Below are 10,809 nucleotides of genomic sequence, written 5' to 3' on the forward strand. Positions count from 1 at the left end.
TCCTTCCAGATTAACTTTGAATGCTGCTATTTGATTAGAGGACTCCTGGGTCCCTAAAGGGGTGGGGAGAAGTACTTCTTGATGTCTTGTTAGCAAACTTGCTGGGGTATATGTGTGCATCTCTCATGGAGGGTTGGGGCTAGGAAGGTAGCTCAGTGGTAGAGCACTTGCCTTGCAATGCATGGGGCCCTGGGTTCGATTCCCCAGCACCACATAAGCAAAAAGAAAAAAGCCGGAAGTGGCGTTGAGGCTCAAGTGGTAGAGCGCTAGCCTTGAGCTGAAGAGCTGAGGGACAGTGCCCAGGCCCAGAGTTCAGGCCCCACAACTGGACCCCCCCCCCAAAAAAAAGAATCTCATGGAGGGTTTTTGGGACTTACACCGCAACTCACCAGAGCCCACTAAATCTCTTGAATACCCTCTATTCCCTGTGGAGCTGACCTTTTCTCAATCTTTAAAAACAAACAAACAAACTTTATACTCTTTTTAAGCATTTCTGCTTTTAAACATTCCCTTTACCAAACACCATACTGGAAGAGAACTCAAGCAAAGCCTACCTACCTGGAGCTGGCAGGGTGGCTCAAAAGTAGAACCTAGCTAGCAAACATAAAAAAAGGCCCTGAGTTCAGACTCCAGTATCTGTTCTCAGCCCAAAGGAAAAATCACTGCGCCTTATTTGTGCCCTTAAAATAGCAAAATAGTTAGTTGGCCCCAAGTAAATTAGGAGGTATGTAAGGCAGGAAGAGCTAATGCATACATGCACACACACACACACACACACACACACACACACACACACACACACACACATACACACATGCACATAAGCACACACAGAGTTTTATTTCAACGAAATGATGAATGAAAGAGTAAACAGAACTTCCATAGCAAGTTGTAAAGATAAGTATGATGGATCACACCTATAATCTTAACTACTCAAGAGGTTAAAATTGGAAAGTTTGAGACTCCTATCTCAACCAAGAAAAGGCTGCCTGTCATCCCAACTACACAGGAAATAAATAGAAGAATTGTAGCCCAAGATGGCTTGGGTAAGACTCTATTTGAAATACAACAAAAATCCCTGCCCTCAAACCTTAATACACCCTGTCCCCCTTCCCCAAACACCTAAACCAAAAACATAGCCAGTTTCTTGGGTATATTCGTGGTACCTACCTTGATTGACCTTTTGGTGAAGTGTTTCCATAATCACCACCTTCTCTAGGAGAAATAAAACATGGTAAGCTATCTGCACATTTTTTGAGATACCTGAACAACCAGCATATGGCACCAATTATGGTGAGAGCCACAAGGTAGAAAGGTAAAGTGAATGTTGTCCTCTTTAAGCCCCAAATGAAAGGCAGGAATCTTTATTGGTTGGTGTAGCCACTTGGGCTGGATATACACAGGCCTCGTCTGGTGCATTCATGGCTTTTCCTATGATCTGTTTTGCTACCTTCTCTGGCTGTCCGGTCTGGTGATAGGCCAGAGAGGACTGGGCTGGAAGCTTGAGGCTCCTCATTGGTGTTGGCCTGGGGACCCGACAAATCAATGGAATAACCATAGTATAGGGTTCCTAGAAGCTGGCTGCTGCATAGCCAGGCCTGCTGTGCACAGAGTGTGGTGATGCCAGCTACACATACTGAGGAAGTTCCAGCTCCGCCAGGGAGCAATGCAGTTCTGGGAAAACACCAGGCCCTCTGTGTTCTTCCGTCTCTTGCAAATCACAGGCACTGCTGGCCCCAAACCTTCTCCAACATCTTCAACCTGCTCTGTATCTAACTGGGAAAATGCTCTCCAAGCCATGTCTATGGCACTGTGTTAAGACCCCAAAAGTACAGCCTAGGGCTTCTGTCCCCAGGACTGTTAGCTTGGGCCTGAGGATATGTGTGTTTCACTGCTTACTGGGAAATTTACCTGATGCTCACAGAAACCAATGGCCCCTCATGGAGCTTGTGAAGAAAAGTAGACTTTTCCTCTTTAAGAATTTATTTACCTGCCTCCGGCTGTTTGTTCAAACCCCAAGTAGGATCAGGAAGTTCTCTTCTTCTTCCTTGGGAAATGATGTGATAAGCCCAGGTGAAAAATGCAAAGGACAAATTGTCTTCAGCCAAGATGGTATAGATACCATCCAGTCAGCAGAGACCTGGGGTGACAGCAGTGGCTGGAGGGAGACATGGGTCTTTATTCAGGTAGGGCAGGTTTAGATCTTTGCAGATTAGAGCTTTAATGCCTCTCTCTCTCTCTCTTTCTCTCCTTCCTTTCTTCTTTCTTTTCTCTATTTTCTCTCTTTCCTTCCTTCTTTCCTTCCTTCCTTCCTTCCTTCCTTCCTTCCTCTCTCTCTTTCCATCTATCTCTCTCTTTCCATCTCTCTCTCTTTCCTTCTTTCTTTCTTTCCTTCTTTCTTTCTTTCTTTCTTTCTTTCTTTCTTTCTTTCTTTCTTTCTTTCTTTCTTTCTTTCTTTCTTTCTTCTCATCCAGATATCCATTGAGAAGGTGTCATATCTCTTGAAATCCCCCCAACCTCCCAAAGCCCAGGGATCTACCTCCAGCATTATCAAAAGAAAGGAAGAAGGAAGAGAAGGATCAGGAAAAAGATAATTGAAGGGGGTATTGTGGGAGTGATTCCAGCCTCAGAAAGACAATATTGAAAGGCCAAATGCTTCTCTAACAATACAGACCCACTGCCTGGAGCCCAAGGAAAGCGCTGGATAGAGACACTGGGCTGGGGCAGGCTCCCTTTCCCCTTCCCCATTTGGCCCTTTCAGTCTCCACTAGAGTACCCTGCCAGCCTGCAAGGTGAGGACAACTGTAAAAGAAAAGGAGTTACCTAGCAATGTTCACATCAGCACTGTTCACAGTAAGCAAAAGGGGCGAACACAATCAAACATGCCTTGTATATACCACAGAATTGAGAAATAGGAGGGAAGGAAGGGGTGGGCCAGATGGGGGTGAAGATATTCAAGTGATGACACTACAGCAAAAATGACAGCCCAGAAGGCATAGAGACTTGAGGGAGAATAATTCCAGGGGAGAAAGTAAGACTGCCTTCCTTCCACTGTCCTCTCCAGGAAGAAGAATGCTGTTCTAGGAAGGGGATCTGAAGCTCTTCCTACAGCTATTTGCATTCTTAACACTCAGAAAAAAGTCTGGAAAAATCCTTTTGGAGGATGGTATGATTGGTGGCATTATTCATATTAGGTAAAAATAGAATTGTGTCTACTTTTATAAATGAATAACAGATTGGCTACTTAAGTTTCTAAAACCTCAAAATATTTAGTACTGGCACTCAAAATACAACTATTCATCCATCCCTGCTTTTAGCTCTTTTCTCCAGGAAAGCTTTTGGCATCAAAACTGGCAGAAGCTTTATTAAAATCTTCATGCTGGTCTTTTTGTATGTGTGTGCCTGTACACTTCAACTCAGGGTCTGGGCGCTTCCCCTTAGCTCTTTTACTCAAGGCTGGTGCTCTACCATTTGATGCACAGTCCCATTTCAGGCTTTTTGGTGGTTAACTGGAGATAAAGAGTCTTATGGACTCCTAAAGATCTCTGTCTTACTGAGTGGCTGACATCACCACCCAATCCAGGAAGAGTCTGCTTGGTTAAATTTTAGGATCAGAACCTAACCTTCTCTGTTAAACTCCTGGTTCCTTTAGATTAAGAAACATCACAGTACCAAGAGTGCTAGGTTCTCTTGGGATTGAGTAACATTTAATTTGTTTATGCATATTGTACTTAGTTAGCAGGAACTTGAAAGGGGTGGAATGGGGTTGAGGGGAAAGGACAAATGAAGAGGAGAAGAGGGAGAGAATGGAATTAAGAATCCAATGTATAGGGGCTGGGAAGGTGGCTCAGTGGTAGAGTGTTTGCTTTGCATTCATGAGGCCCTGGGTTCAATTCCTCAGCACCACGTAAGCAGAAAAAGCCAGAAGTGGCTCTGTGGCTCAAGTGGTATAGTGCTAGCCTTGAGCTGAAGAGATGAGGGACAGCGCCCAGGCCCAGAGTTCAGGCCCCATGACTGGCAAAAAAAAAGAAAAAGAATCCTACAAAATTAAGAGTGAGGGAAGGGGTGGGTAAGAAAGGGTTGGATGAGAATGTTGAAAGGGGTTATTGATCAAGATATACTGTGTTCATAAACTACTTTGTTAAATGGCAACTCCTTTGTACAACTACTTAAAGATAATCAAATCATAAATAAATAAATGAAATTCTTTGATTGACAATACAGTCTGTATGTTTTGTTTGCTTTTATTGAATAGATTTGTAAGTTTCAGATTTTAAAAACATACACTGTATTTAGATTTTTTTTGAATAAGGAAATGAGAAAAAAGAAAAACCATAAAATGAGGTTGGTGGAGGGAAACCAGTGTACAGGATGCTTCTAGAGTTGTAAAGGTTGGGTAGACAGGCAGATAGATAGCTGTGAGCTACAGGCAAAGAGTCACCTGATAGCTGATTTATTACTATGCTTTGGGGAGAGGGGGTGTCTCTAAGTGTTTTGAAGCACTATCAGGAGATCTAAGTTCATCCAGAGTCCAGCAACTGCTTTGTGTAGATATAGTTCCCTACGGTGGCCACTGAGGACAAAAAATAGGTAAGGTTGCCAAGCTCACTGTTGCTGTCTTCTGAGAAAGCTTGGAGCAAATGCTAGGAGCATGTACTAATCATTATTATTGACATACTTCTGTGATAAACAACGTATGGCAAGAAGGATTTACTTGGACTCAGTGTCAGAGGTTTCAGTCCATGACCAATTGACACAGTGTTTCTGGGCCTGAAGTGAGACAGATAATGATGGAATAGGGGCAAAGCTGCCCACCTCATAGTGGGTGAGGGAGAGTGGGGGAGAGAAGGAGCAGAAACAGGCTGGGATAAGATATATCCTTCAAAGACCTACTTCTTTCAATTAGGTCCCACTTTCTATTCACCCATTCAGCTATGACATCATTGGTGACTTTAGCATCTCTATGATCCAGTCAATCATCTGGGGACTAACCTTTAATATATGAGTCTTAGGGGTTATTTTACATCCAACCATATCAGAAAAGAATGGTGACCAGACAAGAACAAATCAGGATTTGGTTGGTGGGTTGTTTTGTTTTGGTTGGTATTTTGTTTTTGTGTCAACACTGGGCTTGAACTCAGGACCTCAAGCTCTGGCTGTTGTTTGTTTGTTTTATTGGTGATGGGGCTTGAACTCTGGGCCTAGGCACAGTCCCTTAGCTCTTCACCTCTTCAGCTCTTCAGCTCAAGTCTAGCAGCACTCTACCACTTGAGTCACAGCACCACTTCTGGTTTTCTGGTGGTCAATTGGAGATAAGAGTCTCAGAGACTTCCTGGCCTGAGCTGGCTTTGAAACTTGATCCTCAGATCTCACCCTCCTGAGAAGCTAAGATTACAGGCAGTGAGCCACTGGCTCTGGCTCTGTTTTTTGCTCACATGTAGTGCTTTACCACTTGAGCCATGCCTCTAATCTGACCTTTTTGTGGGTCTGTTGGCTAGAGTCTCTGGTATTTTTCTGCTCTGTCTGCTTTGAATCCCAATCCTGAGATCTCACCCTCCTGACTAGCAAATATTATAGGAGTGAGCCACTGTGCCCCGGGGGTCTTGGTCTGAAAGAGATCTTGGAACAGCTCTTAATCTAAATGAAGCTTGACCTAGGGAATCTTAATGGCATTTTGGTTGCATGACTTTTTATTTTATTTTTCCCCCAGAATTAATTCTCTGATTTTTTGTGTGAAAATTTTTTTTGACTGTTCTGATAAAGGTGATGTACAAAGGGGTTACACTTATATAAGCCAGGCAAAGAGAACATACCTTTTTGGACAATTTCACTCCTTCCCTCACTTTCTCCCAGTTTTTCCCTCCTGTGTCCCCACGCACAAATTGTATACTTAATTTTCAATATAGTGTCAAATGGGTATCACCAATCTATTTGTTCACCCTTTGTTCCCCCATTTCTGTTCTCCCCTTACCCTCCCAAAGACAGATAAATGAACAAACAAAACAAATGAAAATGAAAACAAAAATGGTAACGAAGGAAAAAACCTCTTGTCTCCATCGCTTGGAGTTTATTTCAATATATATTATTGTATATGATCAGAGACACATAGGTGTGGTGCCTTTGTGTTCCTCCTCTGGTCTCACTGTGTATGAATGCCTGCTGGATCCTATATATGCCTGAATGTCTAGTTGAGAGAATGTGAAGGAAAAGAGATAGGACTAAGCTCCCATGGGTGACCTTCTATTGCTACATCCATGTTTAGGGGCTTGAAAGACATTGGAAACTGAATAGTGAATTAAGTATGAGAAAAGGAGACCCTGAGTCACCACCTGCAGAAGAACTACCCACCCACCAGGATCATGCTACACATGCGGGGGGGAGGAGGGAGGTTTGAGGGTTATAGCAGTTAACGACATTAAAATACCCTGGAAGATGAACTTATTACACACATTAGTTGTTACCTCAATTAGACTGAAAATACCTTTAGGACACATCTATCTAAAAAAGCCTAGCATAAAATCACACACATAGTGATCCTTTAGTTAACACTAAACAGGACTTCAGATGCAGTGACACTGGGCCTTTGTGATTTGTTTTGAACATCACTTGGGAAGTTTCCCATTAGTATTCATTAGTATTGGGTTCTAGGACCCCCAAGGACACTAAAATCCAGGGATGTTCAAGTTCTTGAAGAATATGGTACACTATCCACATAAAACCTCTGCAAGTCCTCCCATATATTTTAATACTTTCTAGATTACTTATTTTACCAAATGCAATGTCAATATTATGCAAATACTTGTTTTTCTCTATTGTTTAGGGAATAATGACCAGAAAAACTCCCCATCTGCTTAGTACAAATGCAATTTTCTCCAAATCTGCCTTCGGATGACTCTGTAGCTGGGGAACTCCTTGTGGTATAGAGGACTAAGTAGGATATTGTGCTATCGGTCCCTGATAATAAAAGTTCTTGCTGTTAAGGAACTTGAGCCGCAATATATTCTTAGAGATGAAGATCTTAGTAATTAAATGGTTAAGTCCAAAAATCGGCTTAGAATTTCACTGAGAGATTGCTGCCACTGTAATCTAGGAGACTGTTGACTATAATGAGAGCTTTACTAGAGATAAAACAAGGTGCTGAATTGCAAGAAGGTTTGAGGTCTCATGACACAACTCTGCCACAAATTGTGTGTTCTTTCGTTTTCTTCCCTATAAAATGAAATATGTGATTATCCAATAGAATTCTATGTACTACCATCTAAAGTAAAGCATTCAATTATGCATTTACCCCTATGTGCTGCTGATGTACAAACCAGATTAGAGGACCGGTGTCTTAGGTGACTTTATCTTGCAATTCCAATTTTTAACAATGGAAACATAAACTTGCACTGCTGAATTTAGAACATAGAATTAAATAAACTATCTTTATGGGATAAAAAAAGAAACACTTTTAGGTTGTCCAAATATGAAATGGAAAAACAAACATGTTTTTAACAAGATTTGGTAGAGGAAATATTTTCTTTGACAAGCTATTAGAGAATTTACCAAGAGTTATTAAACAGGGAAGTCAAAGGTTAGGTTACAGGAACTTAATAAATATTTGTTGATTAACTGGTTGATGTGCTTATTCAAGCAGAGAAGGAATGTCTCTCTTTTCAAGGGAGGGTTTCTAATTGTTCATCCAGGATAAAAATATGCTTTGCATTTAGCTAAGCAACTGACTCTATCTATTCTATTATTCAAACACATACCAAAGAGAATTTAATGTAACCTTTAGCAACCAAAGACAGAGTTCCCACATGCTATTTCTTTCAGGCAGATATTGTCGATTACTTTTAATTATTGGGGAAAATCATACAATAAATGTGCCAGGCTTGACACAGTAGGTTTAAATTCAAGGCCTCAGGAATTTCAAGCAGAAACCCTTGGAGTTTGAAGATGGCCTTGTTCCTCACACCTGGCTGTTTATTGTGCCTTAGAATAAACCCGAAGGATGACTAGAGCAGAACTTTTCAAAACAAAAAAGATCCAAGGTCTTTTCAAAAGTGCGGCAATCACAACTATTGATTCTGAGACTGAGCAGTTTCCAGCAGTACCAAAAAAAAATCGTCAGATTATAGTAATTAGAATGTTTCTTCTATTCAACACATTCCAAATGATTTTCTATTCAGGCATATTCAGAATACATTTTCTTTATCCCACACATTCAAAATGTTCGTCCTTCTAAAAATGTTCTTCAGTTACAGCCCCACCCCAAGTCAGTTGCTCTTACTTTTATTCTGAAGACTCAGAAGTCATTTGAGTGATACATTCACATTTCATATAAACTTGAATTATGTATATCTTAAGTAATGAAGTATCACTAAATGGGTAACACTGGAAATTGTGGGAGTGCCTCCAAAAGAGCATATTTCCAGAATGTCATAACAAAACCAGAGCACTGATCAAATGACTTTTATACCACACTTAGACCCTGACTAGTGGCTATCCCATAGTTTGATAATGGATACTCCTACGAGTCTCCTAAATAGGAAAGTATACCACACCATGAGTGGTGTTTTGAAAAGAATGTAACATCTTTCCTCTTTGCTAAGCTTTTATAAGGCAGTACTATTGAAAATATCCTGGACATGATCATGAGTTAGAGGAAGTTAGAATAATTTAGCTCTTCAGGAATGAAATCTCCTTTAAAACATGTTCATGTGACTGGAATCTATATGCCTCCTAGATTGTAATCTGTTCAGGAGGAAGCAGAAACAACTATCTGTTCTTTTTATATTCCACACACCCAATGACCTAAAAATAATAACAGTGACATTGTGTTACAGAAGTTTATTATTTACAAAGCATTCTGATCTCAATTCACCAGCATAACGACCCAGGAGGAGAATTTTTTAGTATCTTCATTTGACAGATGAGGATCCAGAGATGGAGAGACATTCATTGATTTTCTCATGTCAGTCAGTGGTAAGTGATGGGTAAGAAAATGGGCCTGATCAATTGTTGGAATAGAAACAATCCCTGGAATAGGAACAGACAAGTATGTGAATAGATTTCTAACCTGTGCTTTACTTTGAAGCACTAAGTTTGATCTGCAGGCACATTCTGGCAACACGGAGGCTGAACTACCCTTCCTTTCTCTCCCTCCCTGTCTCTCTCCCTCCCTCCTTCCCTAGGCCCTTACCTGCTTCCCTAGAGGATCATGTAGTTGAGGCAACACTTCAGTTCAGGGTTGGCTGGTGACCAAGAAGGGCCCCTGGTGTACACCAGGATTCAAGGCATGGAAATATATCCTCTTGAGATACAGAGAAGAGGTCACAAGCCATGTCAGAGCAGAACTGTCATAGCCACGAGTCCCCACAAGAAGAATCATCAGGGACCATATTCTGTTACCCTTCTAACAGCCCTTTTGCCTCTTCAAAACTTAAGAGTAATACTTGTTCAAACTACCTCTTAGACTATGGCGATCAATGGGGATATGTTCTTTCTTAATGCGTTACACCAGTGCAGGACACACCACTGGCTGCCATGAGCCTTCCTTCTCTTTCCCTATGATCTCTACCCTATGAGTTTTTAAAAGTAAAACCAGCTTTTCAAATTTGGAGAACAAATAGAAAATAGGATATTCTAATACAGGAGACTGAAACATATAGTTATAAGAAAATCTACCTTGTTAGTTTTTTTTTCAGAGAGAAAATTATGTCCTCTATTGGTCTATAAAAATCAGTAACTCAGCTGGGCACCAATGGCTCACCCCTGTAATCCTAGTTAGTCAGGAGGCTGAGATCCAAGGATTGCAATTCAAAGCCAGCCTAGGCAGGAAAGTCTATGAGACTCTTATCTCCAATTAACTACCAGAAAACCAGAAGTGGCACTGTGGCTCAAGAGGCAGAGTACTTGTCTTGAGCTGAAGAGCACAGGGACAGCGCCCAGGCCCAGAGTTCAAGCCCCATGAACCACCACCACCAGCAACAACAACAAAATCAGTAACTCATTCTGAGTGGAAAATGGAGGCACATGTCTATAATTTCATCACTTGGAAGGCTGAGTTAGGAAGATCTTGAGTTTGAGGTCAGACTGGACTTTATAACAAATTCTAGGCCAGTGTAGCAAGACTCTTTAAAAAACAGAAAAAAATCTGAAAATGTCCAACATAGGCCATTTAGATGGACTCTCCTCTTCTGGCCCTGAAATATGTGGAGGTATAGCTTTGGCCACAGTGAAGAAGGTTTGGCAGGGAGCTTGTGCTTGTCAATTACAGCCCAGGGTGTGGCTGTGCAAGTAAGGAATGGGCAAGAAGGAGGCATGCTCTTATGCGCATATGGTATGGGGAGGGGTCTGGATAGAAAGAAGAGTCCCAGTAGCCAGTAGGTTGTCTATCCTTTGGTGACAGCCCTGCTACTCCCAACCTGCCTCTGGTATGCCTCTGCTTTCACTTGAGTGAGTATGTTTCTGAGTAGTGCTTACCCACAGTGGGTTTAGCTTGGGGAAGGGTTAGCTGCAAACAGTACCCTGTGTTCTTCCCATTCTAGCTGCCTTGAGTGCTATGTTGAAAATGACTCTCAGGCAAGACCTGGCTTAGAGAGAGAAAGTAAGGAGCATCCAGTCCACCAAGGACCTAAGGTGCCCCAGCATATAGGCTGGCAGCAGATCACTACCATTTTCATTTTGTGGTTGTTTTAAGCACATTGTATATGAGAGGGCTGGGAAGGTGGCTCAGTGGTAGAGCGCTTGCCTTGCATGCATGAGGCCCTGGGTTCGATTCCTCAGCACCACATAAGCACAAAAAGCTGGAAATGACGCTGTGGC

Source organism: Dipodomys merriami, unplaced genomic scaffold (genome assembly GCF_024711535.1).
Source record: "Dipodomys merriami isolate MVZ:Mamm:240054 unplaced genomic scaffold, mDipMer1.0.p SCAF_12, whole genome shotgun sequence".
Taxonomy (NCBI): Eukaryota; Metazoa; Chordata; class Mammalia; order Rodentia; family Heteromyidae; genus Dipodomys; species Dipodomys merriami.